At 42.6% G+C, this 21,148-nt stretch overlaps 1 protein-coding gene and 1 non-coding gene across 2 annotated transcripts in view; one reads left to right on the forward strand and one right to left on the reverse strand.

Annotated features, from left to right (window-relative positions):
- CREB3L2 (cAMP responsive element binding protein 3 like 2) overlaps nucleotides 1-21,148 on the reverse strand; it is a 114,342-nt gene that overhangs the window by 56,308 nt on the left and 36,886 nt on the right. The gene's annotated exons all lie outside the window — the stretch shown is intronic.
- Nucleotides 3,826-3,932, forward strand: LOC138377672 (U6 spliceosomal RNA). The gene has a single exon (XR_011231837.1). It is a non-coding gene; the product is annotated as a U6 spliceosomal RNA (small nuclear RNA).

A 21,148-nucleotide genomic window follows, 5' to 3' on the forward strand; every position in this document is an offset into this window, starting at 1 on the left:
ACTCCATTTGAAAATTAGAAATACAATCCGGCCTTCAAAATTATAGTGAAGACAAAAGGAATTCATCAATAGTCTAATCCAGATATAACATGGTGCTGTGGTAAGTGAACATTGCCTGAGAAAGCCATGTGTGGGCTATAAACTTGAAAAACTAATTCACAAGTCATCCACATGGTTCCTTCTTACCTCCACCTTGGCTAGGCAGGTAGCGATGGCAGTCACTGGGAGGGCAGCAGCCGTCGGCTGTCTGCTCCTGCGTGTTCCTTCCTCTCACAAAACTCAACCAGCTAAGGTGATGAACCCTCTTCTATCTCCAAATGATACTAGAACCCAAGAGCTTAACAGCCTGCATGGGCCAGAGTATCTTGAAGTGGCTGGAAGTGAAGAGCCACCAGTTGGTTCCCTGTTACCCCATACTGCTAGCTTGCAGACAAGCCATTAACTCCAGTCGCAATTCTAGACTAAGAGAGATCAGAAAGACAAGCTTTATCATTGTAAATGAAGAAGCTGAAGGTAGAATACATTAAACCCCTACCATGACCCCCAAAAAGAAGCAGAATTTATGTTTGTCTATTCACTTAGAATCATTCCTTTAACAAAGTAAGAACTTACTTAAATGTTAGCTATTTTATTGTTGTTTGTATTACATGCTTTGCTAAAATTGTGACAAATTATTAAGCCTTTCTCTTATCTATCAGTCTATCAACACCATACAAAATGATCAGGCTTAATGAATACCATTTTTTCTTACTGAACTCATACTAGATTCTAGTTTGCCCATTTGCTTACTAAGGGGCTCAATGTTCAGTTCATTAATTCCTAATTGATAAATCTTCCTTTTCCCATTCAGAAAATAGGGCCCATATCTCCAGCCTCAAAGCATCTCTCTTATTCCCTGTGATTCCTCCATTGATTATCAACAACACTTTGATCACATCCATGTTTCTTCAGTGCCCTTTTGTTTGAACCAGCAATTATAATTTTTATGCAAACCTTTCACCCAAACTTTTATGAAGGAAATATTACAGTTAGAGCTAGACTGAATTACCAAGTTCTGCTGTGGTGGCATTGCTGACAAAAAAGGCCCAGAAGACCCAAAGTAAAACAGTACGAAGAATGAGATCATTACCCACCAGGCAACCGAGAATCCATGAGAGGGCACCAACAGAGAGGAAGCAAACTAGAGCAGTTTGGTTGAGAAAACATCCTGGATATGCTCAAAGATTCTTTATCCCGATCCTAAGCAGTTGCCAGCCAAATCGTTTCCAACAGATGGATATTTTCAGGTTCTCAAGTCTTTCTCTGGAAGTGGGGTCCAGGTACTCCTACAGGTATGCCTGTAAGTGCTTTTGCCCTCGGGCAGACCACTGTCATCTAGTTACAGTGCTGCCATTCCTCTCGGTCAGACCTTAATAGAGTTGAAGAATGTCTAAGGAAGGAGGAAAAAAGAGGCCATAATATTCTCTTTCTAAGAAAGAACATAAATGGAATCTAGTGATCTCAGCAGGTTGTTATGAGAACAAGCAAACAGAGAGATTCTGCAGAATGCCACTGCAAAACACATGCAACAACCATATGTTAAAACTTGTTACCAAACAGCTTAATTGAGCATTTTCCCCTCAAAAAATAGAGCAATGCTTCTGAATTTTTTTCATGATAGAACAACGGTGGGTAGCTGCTTATTGCATCATGAGTAGGAAGCATTTGCCTTTTGGTCATAAAAGATTCTTTTCTGTTACCCGCAAAGCCAATGGTCTCAGAAAGTATATAAACTTTGCCCGTAATAATGATGCAATGCTCCGGTGGGGGGTGGGGGGGGAAATATTTTAGAAAGTAAATCAGCAAAATTTTATAAATAAATAATATAAGGAATCAAAGGGGTAGCTACTGGTGTAGTAGGAAGAATGCTTTGGAATCAAAAGGCTTAGGTTTTAGACTCAGTTTTGTCACTACCTGATTCTGTGACCTCAGGCAAGTCAATGAACCTCTCTGGGTCTCTTTTCTCAGAATGTGAAATATAAAAAGAATAGGACCAGATGGTCCCCCAGACTCCCTGCAGCTCTGACATTCTGAGACCAGCTGTGATGTAGGTGGCCCCTGCTTCCACTTACACCTAGGGGAATAAAACAGCCTGAAAACAAATCTTAAGCCTGAGTCAGTGTTCCCTGCAACTCCCCCTCTCTGGCCTTTTCAGAGACTCTTTTGGCAAAGAATTCATTCCCCTGAGGATGGCTGAGCTCACAGCTGGGCAATACTGGATGATTTCCACCCTTTCAACAGCTGGTCTTTGAGACAAACAACCAGACAGGCTTTTATCAGAAAAAAATGACTCAACTTGTACGGGCCAAGTATAGACAGAGAGAAATATCAGACTCAAAAAGCGCTAACTAACCTCCTTTCCCCGACCCAAATCCCTCGCCATGGACCGACATCCTTCTAGCCTTAGCTACACAGAACCTCTATGAGAAACGGAACAAGACAATTTCTAGGAAGCCCCAGAAAGATTCAAGGCCATAATCTCATGTTTTCTGCCACATTCCTCAGAAGAAACCAAAAGTTCCGCAGGGTTAGAGATGCTCCACCAGACGTGTTGATATTTTAGGTGAGATGGCTCTTCATTGATCAGGATTGCCCAGCACGCTCCAGGCCCCTGGGCACTAAATGCTAATAGCAGCCCCCTCCCCATCATGAGGACAACCACAAATGCCACCATATATTTCCTGAAGCCGGACAAGTGCTTTCAAAATGTAGACTCGGCTGGATCACAAGGGATTGATATGTTAATTTGGGTTCTTTCCATGGGTCTGTTTTCATTATTCACGTGAAATTCAGCACTGTGTAAAAAGTCTCTCTTGATGACTGTCTCTGCCATGGAATTGTATTGCCGCCACTGCCTAACCACCCACCAATATCCAAGTGCCCCATTCCCCATTAATCCTAATAGTCTTCACATTCGCAAAGCTCAGGCTTCTAATAGGTTAAACCTCTAACTGGACTCTTCAAGTTTGAGCTTTCAACTGATCCTTTGCACACCTTTGTTTAAACAGATTTTTGCTACTAGCAGCCCATTTAGAAGGGAAAGGGAAAGAAAAACAGCAATTCACAAAGCTGTACACAGAATCTGTGTGTAGAACTAAGGTGCAGCTGGACCACCTCGCTGCCTCGTGATGTCTGCAACGCGCAGTAAAGTTAGGAAATCGTGCCAGTGCTAATACTCCCAGTCTCAACAAAGTGGTTTGTTTATTAGGGCTTCTAGCTCACAAAAGAGGTATTTAAAAACTCTGCATGTAGCCTTGGGAACCGACCAGAGAAAAAGTAAACCTAAAGCACCAGTTTTACCTTTGCAGGCAGCAAGCGCTGTATCAATATTCTTTAATACATATCCATGCATTGGGTGAAGACAACAGGATTGCAATCACGAAGAACAGCTTAGCTTACTCATCCATGGTGGATAACCCTGAATCGCTATCCACTGATCTATGTGAAATTTAAAGTAGCCCGTATTAAGAGTGTTGAAATAAAGTGCATCTAAGTGACTGTTAAAACTGCCATTGTAGAAAGCTGTTTGTTAATATATAAAAATGTCTACAATATATATCTTAATAAAAAAAATACTGCAAAAACTGAATTCTCTAATTTATAATTGTCTTTATATATTTATATACATTTTGGTATATATTCATATATGGCAATGCATTTATATATTTCTTACAAATTTATAATTTACAATCTAATTTGTAATTTATAACTTTTAATTATAAAGTAGAAAATTATCTATACATGACAGAATGTAGAAATGTATAAACAGATATAAAGACAGATATATTGCTCACTTCGGCAGCACATATACTAAAATTGGAACAATACAGAGAAGATTAGTATGGCCCCTGCCCATGGATGATGCGCAAATTCACAAAGCGTTCAATATTTAAAAAAAAGAAAAAAGAGAAAGAGACATACATATACTTCTGCACAGTGTAACAGGTATTTTTAAAATTCTTATCTGTATTTTCTACAATGAAAACCTATAGTTTATAACGGGGGGGGGGGGGAAGCATTTGTTTTTAAAAAACAGACTCCATTTAATCGAATTAGGTGGGATCTGGTTTAAATATGCCTCAGGGAACAAAGAACAATGAGGACAACTAACTAGAGATAATATTTTCTGCCCTGAAAATGGATATTCTATATTTTGTGTCTGTTTTAAAAAATAACCCATTGACAGACTCAAGCTTAAAAGACCACTTTGCAGGGCAATAATATCCCAAATCACAGATTTTTTTTTTTCCTCTGACACTTTAAATGTTGCATAGACAGAAATCTCCTCTCTAATTTTGCCCCTCGTGTTGAGAGCAAGTAGGACTTACAAGAACTGAGCCTTTCTCCAACAAGTACAGCTACCTGCAGGTGAATGCAGAGGGTTTATTTTCACAAGCAGCTCTACTGGGGAACCCTGGATGCAAGAGATTCCCAAACCCTTGAAATGAGCCTTCTTTCTTCACCCCTCCTCACCAGGGCAGGCTCTGAAACATCTCCGATGAATTGCCCTATCGATAACTCTTTTTCCTTTGTAAATCCAAATTTCCACCCATAGCTGCTACAGTTAAGCTTTACCTTTAGATTGTATTTAGCAGTAGTATCTGGTCTCTCAAGACTTGAGGCCACCAGCCACAAATACCTAAAATAATACTTTTGGTCGTACTCTCCAAAGGTACCCTCCTCTGAATTACAGTCTGCTAAATCCCTCCGCTTTTATAGAAAGAACAGACAAGCACTGGCCACACACTCTCTCTTGCCCACTGTAGCAGGCTGAAGTCTAAGGTGACCCCCAAGCCCTGAATCACCCCTTTCCCTGAGCGTGGCCTGTGCAACACATGAACATGGTAGGTGGTGCTCCAGTGAGTGCTGGCTTATGTTACGGTGAAGGCAATTTTGCAGATGTATTAAGGTCCCAATTCAGTTGACTCTGAGTGTATTAAAGGGGAGATTATCCTGAATAGGTCTGACCTACTCAGGTTATCCCTTAAAAAGAAGATCTAGAAATCAGAAAAATTTTCTTCCTGCTAACCTGGAAGAAGCAAGCCCCCTTTAGTTATACAGATGCAAAAAACAGAATTCTGCCTACAACTGCGTGGCCTGAAAGAGGACCTCCAGCCTCAAACAAGACTGCTGCCCCAGCTGATACCTCACTGCAGATTGGTGAGCCCCTAAGCACGGACCCAGCTAGGCAGCACCTAGACTCCTGCCCCATGGAAAATGTGAGATCATAAATGTTGTTTTAAGCCACTATGATTGTCGTAAGTTGTTATCTGGAGCTATGGACTGAATTGCTGAATTCATGTGTCGAAGCCCTACCAGAAATGTGATGGTATTTGGAGATGGGGCCCTGGGGAGATAATTAGGTTTAGATGAGGTCACGAGGGGTGGGGAATCTCATGATGGGATTAGTGCCCTTATAAGAAGAAACCAGAAAGCTTTCTCTCTTTCTTTCTGAACTCTCTCTCGCCCTAACTCTCTCCCTTTCCCTCTCTCTCTGTACCATGTGAGGACACAGCAAGAAGCCAGCTGTCTACAAGCCAGGTAGAGAGCCCTCACCAGAACCCTACTGTGCTGGCACCCTGATCTCGGACTTCCAGCCTCCAGAACCATGAGAAATAAATTTCCATTCCTTAAGCTACCCAGTTTGTGGTATTTTTTACAGCAGCCCAAGCTGATTAACACACATAGTGACAGAAAACTAATATACCCACTGATAGGCACATCTCTGGCCACTCCCTCACCTGTACTCTCACTTCCTTGTGTCAACTGTCTGAGGATGTTTATGTAGAGAAGAAATGTATTCTAAAGACAAATGTGAGACTTGGAGAATCTGTGAGCCTTTCCGTCAGCCTCAGAAGGGGGAGTGTGGCCCTGCCCTGGCTTCCCTGGGCTCTCTGGGTCTCTCCACCCCGGTGCCTTGAACCTGGTATCTGCCTCCCTCCCTCCGCTCACAGCCTCTGAGAAGTCAGGCTAAGATGGCAGCTGCAACTTCATGTCTGGCCTCCCAGACCTCCCAGACCAGTTGTTCTGTCCTGGCCTAGGTTTAGGTAAATCTTTTTTTTCCCCCAGGTGGTCTAGCCAAGACCAAGTTGGTTTTTTTTTTTCAAAGAAACTTTTACAAGAAAACTGAGAGGAGGAAGGAGGAGGAATTTTTGAAATGCACTAAGTAGACACATTTACATAAGAGACATTTCTTGCTCTAACTTAACTAAAGACTAGTCACAGCCTCGCTTGGCTGGTGTTGCTTCTGGAATATTCATCTCCACAACCGCTTCCTTCCTCTGCCCAGCCTCTGCAGGAGGCTTACAGCTGTGCCAGTTTCCCTCTGGCCCCACTGGCATTTAAGTCAGCTCCCTGGCTGGTCCTGGAGCCTCAGGCCCTTCCACTCTGCGGCACCCCAGCAGGTCCCCCCCCCCCCGCTCTGTTTCTGGCTCCCGGCATGAATAAGGTACTTCTCTACCTGACCTCGGCAACTCCTCTCCTAGGCCTAAAGCTGGGAACCTTACAAGACAACACTTTGACTTTATTCACTGTCTTCAGGGTTCTCTGCTCTTGTGTCTTACCCTTGCTCCCTGACTACTCTGGCTTCAATCCAGCTAAGCTGTATTAAGAATTCTCTATGTGTCAGGCAACTGTGCCAAATTCTGGAGATGCAGAGATGCTGTCCTACAGCTCAAGGCCTACTAGGACTACCTCAAACAGGCTCACTCCTTTATTATTGAGGCTTATACCACATTATGCCAAAATTCAGTTCATGATCAAAGTATTTTTCTCAGCTTGCACCTGAGCTTCATCTCGCTAGTAGCCAGAGAAACATCATGGCAGGGACCAAAACTTACCTGCAGCTTCTCTATTTCCTCCAACTTTCCAATTCTGTAAAGTTGGAATAAAACAAATTTATTAGAATTTCAATGTCTAAGTTCCATCTCCCTACTAGACTGCTCACAACCAGATTGCTTGCTTACTTGCAGATACTCACCGCAAGTAACAGAAGGAAACAGGATACTGATTCACCTTAGCCAAGGCAAGTATTAACCTTTAAGAGTGTCTATTCAAAAGTAGTCTGGGCTCAATACAAGAATTCCCTGTTTAAGTCTTCCTATGGAAGCCACAACATCAGCATTAGCATATTACAAAAAAAAAAAAAAAAAACAGCCTCATGAAAATAAACTGACTATCCCTATCCCTATATCTGTCTTAGACCGCAAGCTCCTAGAAGGCACATCAGATAGGTTTTAATTGTCTTTGTTCTAGGACCTGCATAACAAAGAGCAACTGGCCATTCAGACGAGTTTTAGTGACAAGGATGAAAACCAGCAGGATGGCTGAGGGCTGGACAGTCAGTTTTATGACTCTGTCCTATGCGTAAGGACGACTGTGTGTTAACCAACTCACACCATATGAGTCATCACAAATATAACTGGACATTCACACAAGAATGGGGAAAAGTCCCCACCCAACACGTTATACACGAAGGCATTCCTCTACCTAGTGGAGAAGTCTAGAGCTCACATCAGGGTCCAGAGGTCACTGGTCTCAGGGCAATCTCGAAGGCCAAGCCAACACAGACAAATATCGTTTTCTCTCAGGCAGATACCAGCTATCAAAGTTCAAAAAGAGATAGCCACTTGGACCTGGAGTTTAGCATTCAGACTGCTGACCCCATCATCCCTGCCATTGCGAGGTTTACAATGAACTTACAAGAGCACTCTGGCAGTCGGGCTTCCCCTGCTAACTCCACACAAAATTTTTAAAAAGAACATGCTGGAAACTGTGTCATTGTTAGGTGCAAGCTGCATCTCAAAAAACATTTTATAAAGGACCCACATATGCTCATTTAATTGCAAAATTGTCAGGAGAAAGAGGATCGTTCTATTTCTTCACCCCAGTAATTCAAAAGCTTAGGAATGCCTTATCTACTTTTGGGATCTTTCTGCGCAAGTCACTTCTTTGTATTTCATTTTCTCCATAAATACAATGAGCCCCAGTGTTGCTCCAGCCTCTTCCCACACCCCATTTATTTGACCTGTGACATTCAGTAAGCCTCTTCCGCCACTTTATTCGGCAGCTAACAGGTATACAAAGCTTGTCAACACCCCAATAAAGATGGAAAAAAAAAACCCAAGGGACACTTCATTAATGTTTACTTTGGAACATGTGCATTTCTCACACCAGGAAAAAATAATGTGTTTGGGAAGAATAAAGGCAAATAATGACATTAGCTCAGTCACTGATACCAAAGCCAATACACACTGGTTATTTGAGAATGATGCTATTGAGTGATCATCTCCAAGCAGAGTTGCTGGTTGCTGGGAAACAAAGGTCACTGTCAAGATTATTCATTGATTTACTCTAAGGCTCCATCGATAAGCTCCTTGTCAACAGAGGTCTTATCAGAAGTATACTGAGAGAAGTGGCTAAATACATTATTTTATTAAATCTTCACAATAGACATGCGTTAGGTCACTATTATCCCCATTTTATCAGTGAGAAAATATAAGCCCAGAGAGTTCTATAACTTGCCCAAAGCTGCACAGCTGAGGAAGGAGTGGAGCCAGGAAATCAAAATCAGTTCCTCTGACTGCAAAAGCTACACTCTTTCCACTATACCATGCGCTTCTTCATCTTCAATGGGGAAAATGTGGGTGGATATTGTCAAGCGTTCATGGGTCACATGAGGGGTGCTGCGTTCTGCAATGGGATGTCTATTCTCACCAAGCAGGCACTGGTCAAAGAAAGGATCAAGGACTTTCTGGGCTTCTGTGAAGGACAAAACGCCTGGTAGTTCAGATGAGGTCAGGTATGATTACCATCAATTCACATTTGTGTCTTTCTCTGGGAAAATCAGAGCACATCAAAGAAGTTCACAAACGCTGAAGCCCCTCATAAATGTAAGGTAGCATTATTACTAGTACCATTACCCCCAGTGAGACACAGAGGACTGTTTCCCGCCTACGCCATGCTGCTGAGCTACTCCACAGTAGTGCTGTTTGAGGATTTGGTTTGTTTGGGGTGGGGAGTGAGGAGGAATTACAAAGGCTCGACAAACACCAGAGTAGAAGTATGTCTGTGTACACTTCTAAGGTGAGCCATTTCGGATTCAGTTAATCATGATATAGCCCATCAATAGAATAATATCATGATACTCATTATTCATAGATTCCACATTTGTGGATTCATCTACTTGCTAAAATTTATCTGCAACCCCAAAACCAATGCTTGTGGTGCTTTCACGGTCATTTAGGAATCTGCACAGAGCAGCAAAAAATTCGAGTCACCAGATGTGCACTTTCCCAGCAAAGGCTGAACCAGAGGGTCCTCTGCCTTCTTGTTCCTGCGCTCATACTGTAAACAAGTGTCCTTTTCATGGCTTATTCAGTGCCATGTTTTTCACACCTCTGTGCTTTTTGTTAGTGATTTTGTTGTTTAAAATGTCCCCCAAGCATCAAGTGCTGTCTAGTGTCCCTAAGTGCAAGAAGGCTGTGATGTGCTTCATGGAAAAAATCCATAAGTTAGAAAAACTTTGCTCAAGCATGGGTTACAGCACTCTTGTCTGTAGCTCAATGTTCATAAATCAGCAATATATATTAAACACGGTGTCTTTAAACAGAAACACACAGAAAAGAAGATTATGTATTGATTAGTGGTGAAAATGTCATCAGAGGCTTTCAGGAACCTAACCCTGTATTTCCCCTAGGAGCAATGGTTCAGTATTCGCTGATTTGGTGTCTGCAGTGACTTAATAGAATATAACCACTGCAAATAACAAGAATTGATTGTACTTAGTCATTAAAATTTGCAAGTATGATAGATAGGCTTGAGGAAGTAGGACAAAATGCCTATCATGCATTTAAAGGGCTAAATATTAACTGCCTAAAATCATATACATGAAAAAGACTGAGAAAAAATACACAAAATACATAAGAGTACTGTTAGGATAGTTGGAACATAGGAAATTTTTCTTTTCTTGTTCCTCTAACTTTGGTGATGTTATTTTCATAGTTTAAAAATAAAATTTCAAATGCAAAGTAACTCCCATCCATTCATATCTCTGGGAAAATCTAGATGTCGTTATTGTCAAGTTTATGACTAATACCCTCTTAGGCATCCCCCCCAAAAAGATAATTAAAACCATCTGGAGGACTGGTGAGGTTTGATTCACTTTTCTGAGAAACTTGGACATGATCTTCCTAATATGGACCTGATTTATCATCTAACAACATTGAAGGTTCTCTTTGTGTTTGGATTTCTATTAACTATCTCTACGATATACTCAGCCTCCTTCCCGACCTCACCACTGCTGAGAGGATATTCCTCCCACACCCTCAGATTCTCAGCCCCTCAACTCAAATATCACCTGCCTCCAACTGTAGCCACCAACCCTGTTTTATCATCTTCATTGTATTTGCCATTATCTGAAATTAGCTTATTCATACCTACCTGCTCCAGTTCTTATCATCTGACTCCTCCTCCCCATACCCCACTGGAATATACAGGGACTATCTGTCTTGCTCAATGTTTGGTGGCCACCCCACCCCACCCCACCTGCAGGGGCAGCCTGGCATGCAGGAAGTGCTCAGTAAATATTTGCTGACTTACTGACTCTCAAGTTTTCCTGATTCCTCTTTCTCCACTGACCCCAAATTCAGGCATATTCATTTATTTACCTATCTTATTCCAGAAGGAGTTTCAGAATATGTCAATCATTTAGTAAGACACTTTAGTGTCTATTTCTTGATGTCTCTTGACATTATCCTGATTCATCTCCTGGGAAAAATCAGGGTTCAGGTTGGAGAGTTTGTTCCTTCCAAGTCACTGCAGTTGATTTACAGTGGGATTAGCTCCTGGTGGTGTTTTGCTGAAAACCTGCTTGTTGCTTATCTGATTAACTGTTCCTCCTTGTTCAGCCCCAGTCACTGACACCGCCTTTTAACGTCTCTCTACACACTCTCCAGTCTGGCTGAGGCCAAGGAACTGGTGGATGAACAATAGTTTCTGAGATTTGCTGTTGGTTTATGTTAACGTTCTTTAAAAAGAGCCAGCAATCCCCAACACATGCCTCTCCCAAACAGGAGGGGTGTGTGGGGTGGTGGAGGAGGGGAGATCTGAGTTGGTGGTGACCACCTCAGAATGTGACTGTGGAGAAATCATTTCATCTCTGTTGAAAAATCCTTGTTTCGAGTGCACGTGTTTTAAGGTCGTGAAGGGGTCTATGCGAGCTATTCCTAATGCCAAGCCTTAATGAGAAAGCAGCTGTAATATAGGAAAAATGCTTGACCTAATCCTATTTTCATGATGGTTTCTAGGCAACTGCTTGACGCAAACTAGTTTATAAACAGCTAGCAGGTAGATAACCAAGCGAAAGAGGGACACTTTTACAGGTAGTCAAACAAAGAGGAATTGGGAAGGGAAAAACGTCATCATGGGTTTTTCACACAGCCGGGTAAGATCACACAGCCCAGTAAGATCACACAGTCATGTCACTTCACCAGAAGGAAAAAGACACAGGGGTTTGTGAGCTGCAAGCCTGGGAGAATAAAAGCCACTGTCCGGATGACCAGTAGGGAGAGAGAAATCCTGTCACTCTCCCTGGAGACAAGAGCAAAATCTCAAGAGGCCCCCCCGCAACAAATGCACTTCTATGTGGGATTTCGAAGTTCCACAAATGTAACTAAATTTCAGGGCTTTGACTGTGAGATACAGGTTGTACCTGTTCTGCTTGTACATGAAGGATAACTAAAGTCACAACCGAAGTTGTGAAATGACTCATAGCATTTAATGATCACTGGGGACGAAAGTGTAGGATTTTAGTACTTACTTACATTTTGCTCCAATCACATAATATTTTTCCTGAAAAGAAAAGACTAGTAATTCCAGGGACATAATGCACAGCTTACAAATACTCCTGCACTTGCAGGCACGAACAGCAGAGAACTAACCTTTTGGAAGAAATGGAACCAGGCTGTTGGCTCCCTGTTCTAATTGCAATAGCCAAGGCTTTCTATCTTCAGAGAACTTTCAGCAAAAGGAAAAGGACTACAAAGAAATCACTGGGAGCATCACAGGCAGCTCATACTTAAGCTCTACAAAGGCAGCTCATCTTAAATCCAAACTACCCAAGAACCACCTTTATCTTTAAAAACAGATCGTTTTGTTTTACCAAGCTCTCCAGGTCCACCACGTGTAAAGTCTACCCGTGACAGTGAACAAAGGAGTTTGGAATGCTCACTGTATTGTTTGGGCATGAGAGAGACTGCAAGACAGAGAAGAGGAAGTCAAGGAGGCTAGCAGGTAGGGAGACCAGCTACCCCAGTTCACCCCAGACTTTCCTGGTTGCAGCACTGAAAGTCCTGTGGCCCGGGACACGCCTCAGTTCCAGACAAACTGGGACAATTTTTCAGCCTACAAAGGAATAGAAAGAAGATGGCAGATACTGCCTGAGCACAGACGTAGTCACTGAGCACTCCTGGTCACCCTGCTGCAGGATCTCCCTGCTCTAAGACTGCCACCAGCCAGGGTGGGAGTGTCCCTACCCTGCACAAGCTGCTGGGGGTCTTGATTCTTATGTAACATAAAAGAAAACTCAAAAGTTCCTCGGACAGAGCCACGGGTAGAAACACCATTCTTCCACCATTTTAACATGCATTTAAAAGTAAACAATCGATGGCCATGATAAATCAGTCACTCTCCTGACCCCTAACCCTCAGCAGGCCAGCCTTTTCTAAGTGGCGCTAGATACACTACCGCTCCATCATTAGAAACCTCCAGAAATCCTTGCGCATTTCCATCTTCAAAGAGTAAGAACCCACTAAACAGGCATAGAAAAAGCCTGTTCACAGACATGTTCTTTAAGGAACAAGCACCAAGGCCTGATGGATCAAAGCTAGTCGCATCCTGGTTTGCGAAGCACTGCGGGATAAGGAGCATGTGACAATGGCAGTTTTACGACGAGTTCTTCAGCACTGCCACCGCACTCATCTTCCCTGTAGCCCCGAAAGCCAAAGATAAATGCCAGGTTCGAAAACACTCTTTGAGGACACTTGGCACTTTCACTTCTAATTTGTGATTAAAATTTTGTTCCAATTAGAAAACAATTTGAAATAAAGAGTAATTCAGTAAATAATTTACCAGACACCCCTAAAATCTATCACCCAGACTTTTAAAATGTAAATCTGCTATTTTGGCCTCGGACTTTCAAAAAAGAGCTGAAATGTTACCGATAAAACTAGAACCCTTCCCCAACAAGGCAGGTCCAATCATCCTCATCTCCTTTTTGCAAGGGTAGAAACTAAAGCTCGGAAAGATAAAATAACTTACCCCAGGGTACAGAGGGACAATCACTGGGCACATTCAACTCCCAGCCTTCCCTGCTGGGAGTAAAATTTCTCTATTCTCACTGGATGCCTTTCAATTCACTTGAAATCACTTCTAATTGGATGCTTAAAACACTAACCAGGACACTTGATTTCAAGACTCAGATTTTGCTGCCAGGTATGCTAATAGGTACCAGGTATTTGGTGGCGACATGAAACAGTCAGTTCGCCTCAGGAATGTAAGACTTCGAATCAGAGAAGACCCAAAAGGCCTTATGATTATTTATAAACAGTTGTTTCCTGCTTACAAGTGGAATAAAATTAAAAGGCAGTAATCATGGAAAGTGAATAAGCTGTAACTACTAGAGTCAAATTTCAGCATAATTGAACATTTGCATTATAGAACATTTTTCATATAATTGCTTAGTCAATTTACTTTAGAGACCATCTCAGGTCAGTGTCTGGCTTAAACTCCAACTACCAACCACTCTTGTCAGAAGAAAATCGTTCCTCCGTGTTAGCTGTGGACAGTATCATTCAGATTTCCTCCCCGGTGCTGGCTGCCAGTAATAGAATTAATTTCAAAGTCAATTTCCTCTCAATCAACCCTGAGCTCTCTCTTATTCACAAAAGCTCTCAAGTCCACCTCAGACCCTTGCAAACTGCCATTTCACTCTACGCTTCCCATCTTCCCGGCCCTGGCACACCGAGTGCCATGTCAAATATTTTTTGAGAAGTCACAGCCCAGATACACCATACTGAAACAGCACAAAATAACAATGATTTTTTTTATTTTTACCTATTAGAATCCTGTTCCTTGCATTGAAGATAGTTACTTAATTTTAATTTGTATTTCACAATTCAGGTTCTGAACCCTTTGAGTTGGGCAAAGATTTGTGATTGCTGACATTACACAAGGCTTCACCTAAAAAGACCATTCAAACAGGTGAAACAACATTCCCCACAGAGCTAGATGAATCTGTTCACCTTTTTCTGAAAAAGGGATCTGCTGCTTACAGGAAAGTGGCCAAATTCAATTAACTCAGTGTTGAAGAGCTGCTTTTAGAGTTAACAGCATTTCATTTTGTCAAACAGAGGTCTCTCTAAAAGCAGTGTGTGTGGATTTAATCAACTTTCCCCCAATGTACATTAAAATTCTCAAAATGTTTTGTCTTGGCTTCTTCCTGCCTCTCCACTCCACACAGCCCCCAGTCTGGTCTAGCAGGATGTAGGAAAACTCCTGCTTCATGACCCAACCTTCTTCCACTCACCCAGGAAATCATTCCACTATGCACCCAAAGTACACCCAAAACTCTTACATTTGCTTCTCTTACCACATTTATCACTTACTTGGTGCATTTTTACCTATTTCCCCCTCTTCAAGGACTACAGGATCTACAGTGCCTAGATGTGGCAGAAGCCGAACAAATTCTTGATAAATCCATGAATGTCATGACCCTCTTGCTTTACCTGCCTCTGTGTGGCAACCTGACTATCCACAGAGCTGCCAAAATCTTCATGTGGCCCAGAACACTTTCCCCTAGAAAAAAAATACAGCAACTGCAACTTAAACAACCAGGCCAGTCCCTCAACCAGTAAAGAACCCTTGAGAGAAGATGAATGATTCGTCTTCATTTTTAGAAAGTGAAGAATATTTCAGTAACCCAAATAATTCCTACTCCCTCCATTCAATTTACCTGCCTCCCAAGTTTCTTCAAAGAACACACCTGTAAGAAAGATGACTTGGTGCGTAAGGAGAGTGGTAAATGCAGAGACCTTTACCTCTTTCCTCTGTCAAGCTACTAATTGATCAATAAGCACAAATACTTCAGATGAGCTCTTACAAATGTTTGTTGCATCATAGGGTGAAAGGCTGTTTAGTCCCAATGGCTGCAGTGTAGGACCTCTTCCCGGAAGGCACAAACATCCTCTCTGGTGCATTTTGTTCTAGGCCCTGCCCACTGAAGTCCTGAGGAGCTGTTAGGCTGAATCAAGTCACTTTCTAGTTTTTCCAAAGGCCAGGTCATCCCTATACTCATGGTCACTGAGGGGAACAGGCAGCCTGGACTCCTCTCCTTCCTTCCTGGCTCATGCAATCCCCTGGGGTCAGGCCTCAGTGGGAACAGAGTTGAGTTTACAGGCCAGAAGGCAATGCAGAAAGTTCACGTTGCACAAGGCATACAAGGCCAGGGCTATGGGTAACAGACTTGATGGGCCAACCCAAGATAGAAATCTGAGATGAAATTCATGTGAAAAACAAACCCCATTTAGTCTGGGATTCAGAGGTAAACCACAGATCCTAAATCTATTGTCTCAGGAAAATAATTGGAATGTCTATTCCCTCAAAATGATCAGAAAATAAGTCCTTGGCAACTTCAAACAAACCAAGCAGCTTGAGATCGTCTGATGGATGAAAAGAGTTTCAAATAACTGTACTTGAGGAACTCACTTATCTGCAGCGTTTGCTACAAAGCAATGTTTAAATGGTCCAAGAGATCCACTGGACTAGGGGGAGGCTCTTTCCCTTGTCACACTTTCTACATCAAAGACAATGACTAAGCTGCTCTTAAACCAGGGCCACGCAGCTGACGCCTCCCGACTCTGCCTGGACACTGCTCAGACACGGGTGAGTGGGTCTGGTCAGACATGACATCCAAGAAAGGTCCAGTGGGGTCAGGCTCAATCCTCTGGCGCCAGCACTTTACAAACTTGAGATCTGGCTGCAGTACAAGGGACGTAAGAACTTAAGTACCTCTTTTCGGTCTTCAGAATGCCAAGTTGTGGCATGGGCGGCGGTGGGGGGGAACAACTAAAATTAAAGCAGAAGTTACTACAATAGACTTGAGAAAGAATATATTGACTCCAAGGGATCAGAGTTGACTTGTTAATGAAGACTACAGCGTCCCCATCTAAGGAGGATTGCAAAAATGCCCCAATACTTGGCAGGTCCTCCCATTAAAAGGTAGTCTCTATTTCTCTGCTCTTTGATTCTGAAATGGCCTTTTGAGTTGCTTTGGCCAACGGAATGTGTTGGAAGTGACACTGTCCAAGTTCTGAAACTGGGCCTCGAGAGTTCTTGGCACATCCAGTCTCCCTCTGGGAACCCTGAGCCGCCATCTGAACAAGCCAGGGCTAGTCTGCTGCATGAGGAGAGACCTGAGGTCCAGCCCCCACCACTCCCTTCCTCCGTCCCCTGAGCTGATTCCATCCCCTAGAAGCAGAGCTGCCCAGCTAAGCAGCAACTGACCACAGACTCATGAGTGGACCCAGCTGAGACCAGCAGAAGAGCTGTCCATCTGAGCTCAGACCAAATTGCTGGCCCATAGAACTGTGAGTTAAATAAATGGTGGTTGTTTTAAGCCATTAAGTTGTATGGTGATTTGTTATGCAGCAAAACCTTTAACACCATCCTCAAAAACTTTTTGGAGGAGAAGAGACAGCCACATGTTCAAATGACATTCAACTTCTTGAAGACAGTGAGCCAGACCAATGATTTCTCAAATATTCTACAAACTAGAGTGAAAGAACTCATGAGGAAAAATCATAGAGACCAAATTAAATTATCCTAGGTAAATGGCCTCCTTTGTCATCCAGTGAGGACAGTAAGAGCAATATTTAGAAAATTTAAAGTAATTTAAAGTAATAAAAATATTTGCTTACCTCTGTGACTTTTCATTTGCACTCTCCCCCCCTTTATTTCTCAGAAGTCTACTCTCATGTTCCCTTTCCCTAGTTTTTATAATTCCCATTACTTCATGTCCCTCCTGTAATCCTCTAACAAAAAGGGGAACAGTAGTAACTTCCACTCATGGAGGCATTTTACTAGGTGCTTTTAGCACCCAGTAAAAAATATAATTCACATTATATCGTGAATTCTCATAACTATCCCATTAGGTAAATAATGATTAGACCCATTTTATAGAGCAGTAAACCAAGGCTCGGAGAGGTTAAGTAACTTGCCAATCTTATGTGGTTTGAATGTGCTGGAGCTAGAATTTAAACCACCATCTGTCTGGTTATACACATATGAAATTTCCATTATATAACACCACCTCTGAGGAATACCAAGTGGTGAGCTCATAACACAGATTTTTCGTGAGAATGCAGCCTTAAAATACAGTGACTATAAACAAATGCAAACTAAATACACATGTGTACAAACACACACACACACACACACACACATACACACACAGGTGGAGAGAGAGAGAGAGAGAATAAAAGACAAAAAGAAGTAACTGTGAAAACTGAAATTCTGCCAAAAGAGTTGGAATTTTATTGATTTTAGCCAAAACCTTTCCAAGACTTAGAGAGAGAGAGAAAACTAGGAATATACAATGGTTAGGATTAGTGGTATATTAGCCCGGAAATATCTATTTAATAATAAAAGACATCATCGGATCTATTATCTCTGGACCTAAAGTGTACCTAAGAGAAGACACCAGGGGGGGAACCATCTGAAATTCAATCGACTGTGAAGATTTGTGAACAGTTTTGCCACAATACAACCCCCACTTAAGTAAAGCATGTGCTTTATTTCATTTAAATTAATAAATAGAATCTTATTTATCAATTATTTTAAACTTAAAAGTGAATTAGTTCTTTTTCTCAAAAAAGAAATGTGGGCTTCAAAGCAAACTTATTGTTTTAGTAAGAAACTTAAACTGTTAATTAAATGTTTATATTCTGCATTAAATTCACTTCTTGCCTCCAAATTACAAACTGGAGAAGAGAGATGAGAATTTTTAAATGTTTCATTTGTCCCCAATTTTCTCAATTTAAATCAATTAGTTCAGTGTCCTTGAAATCAGGCCAGCAAATAATTAAGTAGCAGTTTTGGAGGAAGTGTATAAACACTCTGAATTAAAACTCCATGGGGGCCCTCCCCCTTCACAGCCAAAGCACAGGCTGAGTCAGGGTCTCTGCTGAGTCGGCTGTCACTCCCCTCGCCCCACCCAAGGGGCCAGACCCTGGAGTAAGCTCAGCCTTACCCACCTTGCCCTCTCATGTGGAGCCCTTTCCTCCACCCCCCACACACAGAACACTCCTTCCCTGGATCCAGCCTCTAGGCTCCAACTCTTTTTTTTTTTTTTTTTTGAGACAGAGTCTCACTCTGTTGCCAGGGCTAGAGTGCCGTGGCGTCAGCCTAGCTCACAGCACCTCAGACTCCTGGGTTCAAGCGATCCTGCCTCAGCCTCCCAAGTAGCTGGGACTATAGGCATGCACCACCATGCCCGGTTAATTTTTTTTTATATATATATATACTTTTAGTTGTCCAGATAATTTTTTTCTATTTTTAGTAGAGACGGAGTCTCGCTCTTGCTCAGGCTGGTCTCGAACTCCTGACCTCCAGCCATCCTCCCACCTCAGCCTCTCAGAGTGCTAGGCGTGAGCCACCATGCCTGGCCTAGGCCCCAAGTCTTGCTGTCACTTTCGGAGTCCCCTGCCCATTTGTATACCAGACAGTCCTCCAGCTTTCTCTCAGGCACCTGTGGTCCCCGGGGAACTGAAGCTTTTTCTTTTTCTGCCCAGAGGCACACCTCACAAGCCTCTGGATCGTCACCTTGGCCACTCAGTTCCATGCTCTGTCCCTGGAAGTTCAGACTCATCCCTTGCTGTTTCCTGGAAGACCCCAACCCCACCCCAGGCCTCGCTCATCTGATCTCATGACCTGCACCAGCCTCATACCCTGCTCAGGCTCCCTCACTTTCCTGAACCACAGGCACTTCTAGAAGTTCCTTCTAGGAACTCACACTGCTCCCCTGTGTCTCCCTAAACCCAGCCCCGCATCCCTGCTCCTAGCACCCCACTCAGCTCCATGCCCTGCTCCCCTGTCTGCCCCCACCTGAAATCAGGACCAAAGTCAGGACACACTTGTTCCCCCAGGGGGAGGAATTAGTGAATGTTCACATTGAAAGGGACCTTGGCAATTCTTAAATTCAAAACCAGGGACACTAAACTCATGAGGTAGCTTGGACCACTGCTGAGCGACTTGAATTATAAAGCTGTCACCTAGTGAATTAAAAGCTGCCTGTTTATAATTTTGCTGGATGGTCCTGGCTCTGACTTTGGAACTGTTCCTTTTAAGCATTTGAAGACCGTCATAAAGAAGGACTCAGTGTTTATTCTCAGACCTTGTCCCTCCTCTGCTCAAAATCCTGAATCTCATCAGGAGGAATAGCCGGTTTGCAAACCCCTTTCTCTGCCCTCTCACCCCAGTCTTCTTTCTGCTTCCTTCCCCCTTCCCCTCCCCCTTCCCAGTTCTCTCTGCCCCCCACTTGCATGTGCCAAGCCTAGCCATCTGGGTGGACTGAGTCTTCACCGTCCTCAGGATCAAATGCCACAACATCAGAGAGGCCTCTCCCCCCTCACCCCAGCATTCTCCTTCCCCATCCTGCTTATAATTCTCCATAACACCAACCACCTCGTGAGAAATCACATATTTATTGTTTGCTCCCTATCTCTCTCGCTACACATCTCTCTCCGAGAGAGTCAGACGTTTATCTGCTTGATTCATTGCTGGAACACCAGCACCCAGAACCCATCACCTGGCACAAAGCAGGTGCTCTGTAAATGTTCATTCAATAAATGCATTCCCACGCCCTTCCACCCTCACACCCATCCCCACCTGCACACCCATCTGCTTTCTGTCGCGATGGCTTCCACATCCTGCCTTCCTAGCCAGCAAGGCGATTTTGAATACTGATTCTGACATCTGACATCCAAGCAGTCCCTCTCTGCTCTGGGGCCCTTGGGTCTTCATGAAGACTTCTCCTTCCTTCCTTAACTCACTCACAGCAGCCCCCTCCTTAACTTCCTTCCTGCTCCCAAACCTGCCACCACACCGAAGTTCTGGATAAGTGTATGGTCGTTGTCCTTCAATTTGCTGATAAGAAAGAAGGAAGCAAAGCAAACAGAGCACTTTTCAAGATCTCCTTCTCCTGCGGCTCTAAGCCAGCTCTTGAATACCCCTTAGCAAATCCATGCTATCACTTAGCACTGTTTTCTTCCTATTCACAAAGGATCTATTTAATAACCAGCCCCAAGAGTATTCTAGGTATTAATGTTAAGCTTTTCACTTTTCAAAATTCAGTACTGTACTCACCTCTCTCTAGTTTTTGGGTACCTCATACTTGACTTTGGTATTCCCTATACTGGTTTCTAACGGTCCGTGCCACTTTTGTATTTGCCCTAAGATAAACATCAATCCTTCTATCTTCTGGATACATTATTTTGAATTCTGAGCTTATCAGAAATTTCTCTAGTCACCTTCTGGTGTCATGATCCCCTCCTCCCTATCTTTTATTATTCACGTTTTTTATAGATTAAATTTAAATTTTCTTCTAACTTTGTCTTTCATGAACCATATTTATATTAGAGTCTTTGGTCATGAAGTTTATATAATATTTCCCCTGAATCTTTTGAAATCCTCCTCCCTAAATTGCTGATTCAGGGATAATTATGTCCAGGCATTACTTGATTTGTTGTTATAAACTTAAAATAAAAATGGTTATTGCACTCTTTATTTTTGTGTTCTTTTAAAAACCTTATTTTATTCAATGTCTAGGACACTATTTGGCATATCTGTTGAAGAAATAAATGAAAATTAAAAATGAACAAATGACGACAATACCAAAGTAACAATTTATCACAATCTGTTTTCAGCATATATAAATTCCTAGAAGGTCTAAATAGTCCCTCTTGTCTCCTTTAAAATTGTCAGATTAAAGAAACCCTCCCTGAACCCACCAGCAAGTCTTTGGCTCCCAAAACATTCATCACTACCAAATCAATCA

The sequence above is a fragment of the Eulemur rufifrons genome, chromosome 29, assembly GCF_041146395.1.
Source record: "Eulemur rufifrons isolate Redbay chromosome 29, OSU_ERuf_1, whole genome shotgun sequence".
Taxonomy (NCBI): Eukaryota; Metazoa; Chordata; class Mammalia; order Primates; family Lemuridae; genus Eulemur; species Eulemur rufifrons.